Here is a 4,004-nt window from a genome sequence, read left to right on the forward strand (position 1 = left end):
CTCTTCCTCTTCTTATAAAGGCACCAGTCCCACTCCTATGATAACTCATTAATCCATTAGCCCATTATTCCATTAATCCATGAATGGATTAATCCACTCATGAGAACAGAGCTCTCATGACCCAATCACCTCTGAAAAGCCCCACCTCTCAGTGCTGCCACATTTGGGATTAAATTTCAACATGAGTTTTGGAGGGGGACAAATATTCAAACCTTAGCAAGTAACTAGGAAAATAGAATATGCAGGGCCCCTGGACACTCAAAATGCCTGACACAACCTAGAAAGGCAGAAATGAATGCTGAGAGCAACAGTCAAATGATCAACTCAAACTATTTTTTCTTCGGGGCTTCTGAGTGCCTATAACACATCCCAGAAGGTCATCTATTTGAATTTTGGGATATGTGTTTTTTCTTTTTGAGACATGAAAGAGATCTGATGACTTTAAAATCTTCATTTGGGTTGGTTTATTTTCATAGATTTATGTATCTCCACCAGGTGGAGTCAGAGGCCAGTTTATTAAAGGGTTAAACTTTGGAAATAAATTTGGTTAAGGATTTTAGTTTCAGAATAGATGAAGGAAAGATAAACAATACTGAGGCACTGCTTCTTTCTTCAGATGTTCTTACTGGAATGGTACCTTGTTATTATCATATCCACTTTATGTTTTGTCAATGTGCCCCCATCCTCTGGCTATAACTTAGGACACTTCTGTTGCAAGGAATGGAGACTCATTCCAGCTGGCTCAAGAAAAAAGAATGCTATTATAAACATACAACAAGGAATATCACAGACATTTTTGGAAAAGAAACAAAATACAGCCAGAGTTTACCAGGAACAGGAGCTGCTTTTTGCTTCTCTTAAGGAACATATGGTCACTCTTATTTCTCTTGCTGATGTATTCATTATTCCTTCATTGAGTATACATACTGAGTCTCTACTACGGTGCTAGGGCCTGGATATACAGGGGTAGAAAAGATATTAAATGAGAAGACAGGCATTAAAGAAATAAGCACACACATAAAATTATAAATTGTAATAAATGCTTGGAATAAAATGTGCAAATGTGAAGAGAGAATGTATATGGTGACCTAATTACAATTAGGAGGTTAGGGAATAAACCATTATCAAAGTGACATTTAAGTATAAACCTAAAAAGATGAGTAAGAGATGGCCAGATTGACAATGGGGTAGGATGTTTGATTACTTATAAAGGATTTGAATCAGAAAGAATTGAACCATTTTCTATGCATACAGGAACACAAGGCTTATTATTTAAATAGCTTATTATTTTAATATAGAGTGAACATATTTGTGGTGAATGGGGGACATTCTGTCAGAATTAGTGAAAACACTTAGTTGTGGAAATATGTGAAATATCTATAGTTTGATTACACTGAGGTTGGTTCTGTACTTCATATTTGCTTCATGTAGTAATTGAAGATATCAATTGTAAATTTTTTATCAGCCCAATGTTTCCCAACACTTATTCATAATGTAATTTACAAGTGCATGAAAATAACTTGCCTTGCATTTTAAGTTGGCCAGTGTCCCTTCTTCTTGTGGGAGGTTTATTACACTAACTAGCAGATCTGGCTGTCCTTTGTTTCCACTTAAATGGCACAAGGGCAAACTTGAGCCAGGCATATAAACAGTGTCCAACCTACAAGTGATTCTTCCTTCAAACCAAGTCATTGAGACCACAGCACACCACCTGACATCATCTGGCATGGCTGTGTACACTGATACATACCTGTCAGAACATACAGTCCTGTTCTTTTTGATCCTTCATATGTACCAGGCTAATTATGAATTAGTATTTTGGCCTCTCTCAGTCTGAATGTTGCTGGTAGCTTTTTCTCTCCCAGGTCCTGACTTCACAGATAACAATCCACAATTAAACTCATTTATTTAATAAAGCTTCAGTGACAGTAAAGCTTCCTATGTTGATGTTTACTTATAGGATTTGGGTAATAAACCAATAGATGGCAGATACAAAAAACTGAGTCGCAACAAGCATATCCTAATAGTCTGCTAAAGTAAAAGATTGAATATAAAATAATAACTATTCTATCCAAGCTAAGCCTAGATAATGAAATATTCAAAAACCCTGCCTAGAAAGCAAATATTCCACTTAGAATTTTTAGAAAAATACCTAGAAAAGTTATTTGAGGGCAGTTTACTTGCATTGCTCGAATTATACAATTGGCAATTTAAACGAAAACTTTCTACTGACCTTTGAGGTCTCTTGAAGTTTTTTTTGCTTGTTTATTTTGTTTTGTTTTTAATTTAAGAAAGAAGAGGCATCCAGCTCTGCCTTTTTCCCTCATTAAGACATACCAACAGAAATAACTGGCTGCATTTGTTCTTAGCCAGTATCATATGATTATTTTTAGGGATTTTTTTGGCCCCAACACAGTGCATGGTTGAACTGCCAAAATATAAATCAAGATATGAAACTTACTACATTCTTCAGAATTAATAAATATTTTCCCTGGTTAAAGCAAGACTCCCATAACCAAATCATCCAAAATAAACTAGATTAATTAGGTCCAGAATGGATAAGATAGAATATTCACAAAGGATAACATTGTATACAATTATAAATATTCATTCCTTTATGTTGCTAATTTTAGATTAGGTCAGCCTGTGGATGTATTAGTCTGTTCTCACACTGAAATAAAGAACTACCTGAGACTGGGTAATTTGTGAAGAAAAGAGGTTTGACTCACAGTTCCACAGGCTGTACAGGAGGCATGGCAGGGGAAGCCTCAGGAAACTTACAATCATGGCAGAAGGGTGAAGGGGAAGCAAGCATATCTTCACGTGGTGGCCGGAGAGACAGAGAGAGTGAAGGGGGGAAGTGCCACACACTTTTAAACCATTGGATCTCATGAGAACTCACTCACTATCACGAGAACAGTAAGAGGGAAATCCACCTCCATGATCCAATCACTTCCCGCCATGTCCCTCCTCCAACATGTGGGGATTGCATTTCGACGTGAGATTTCGGTGGGGACACAGAGCCAAACCGTATCAGTGGACATGTAATGAAAATGAAAGAGCCTAGCACACTTTAAAAATGCTCTTCGTATCTCGGTGCACTGACTAAGATGGCAGGGCAGGCTTCAAATGCCCGCTCTATCAGTCACTATTGTGCAGCTAGGCATCCACTAAACTCTTTGTGCCTCAATGCCCTAACCAATAAAATAGGCATCATTCCAGCTTGTACACACCATAAGGTTTTGATGAGGATGGGATGAGATCAGGTTTCTAAGGTACTTGGTGTGTAAATAACCTCTTAATTGAAAATCATATAGTATTATTAATGACCAGTGATTTTGTTTCATTGCTTATCTCTGCCAGGATGTAACTATGGGGCAGTGATTCTCACTCCCCCAACCTCAGGAGACATTTGGCAATATCCAGAGACATTTTTGGTTGTGGGGGGGCTACTGGCATCTACTGAGTAGAATTCAGAGATGCTGCTAATACCCCACAATGCACAGGTAGCCCCCACAGCAAGACTCAGATGGCCCCAAATGCAATAGTGCCAGGTTGAGAAACCCTGCTCTAGGGGTTAGTGGGCCTCCTTTTTACTGAGTGTATGTTATACAAGTGTGTGACTTTGTGTTTTGTGCTCTCTAATTTACTTTCTGCTCCTCTCCCCAATGCTCCCAGACTGTGAACTCCTTAGGGGCAAGTTCTGAGTCATCGTCACTGTGGCCATGCCTACAATGTCCAGCCCAAGTCCTGGCTTAGACGAGGCCTCAGTAATGCTTGTTGAAGGGTATTTTAAAACTGCTTTTCAGAAACTCTATTGTAAAACACTAAATCTACCAATGGGGACTATGCATTGATTATTACAGTTCTGAAACTATGGTAGTTTCAGTACATTTGTTCTGACAAGGTACGAGAAAGTTTATGGCACGGTCATCACAGCACATGTTTTGGAGTTGGAAAGACCTCAGTTTGAATTCTACCCTCAATTTACCACTTAGCCTTTT

General features: G+C 38.4%; 1 long non-coding RNA gene across 2 annotated transcripts; it reads right to left on the minus strand.

Annotated features, from left to right (window-relative positions):
* Positions 1-440: 440 nt before the first annotated feature.
* LOC134737969 (uncharacterized) lies at positions 441-2,823 on the minus strand. Of its 2 annotated transcripts, none has more exons than XR_010123448.1 (4): positions 2,730-2,823; positions 1,751-1,872; positions 830-952; positions 441-737 (listed from the first exon to the last, which is right to left on the minus strand). It is a non-coding gene; the product is annotated as an uncharacterized LOC134737969 (long non-coding RNA). The 2 variants fall into 2 exon arrangements; XR_010123447.1 differs by having other exon boundaries at positions 441-741.
* Between the last annotated feature and the right edge of the window lie 1,181 nt (positions 2,824-4,004).

The sequence above is a fragment of the Pongo pygmaeus genome, chromosome 13 (assembly GCF_028885625.2).
Source record: "Pongo pygmaeus isolate AG05252 chromosome 13, NHGRI_mPonPyg2-v2.0_pri, whole genome shotgun sequence".
Lineage (NCBI taxonomy): Eukaryota > Metazoa > Chordata > Mammalia > Primates > Hominidae > Pongo > Pongo pygmaeus.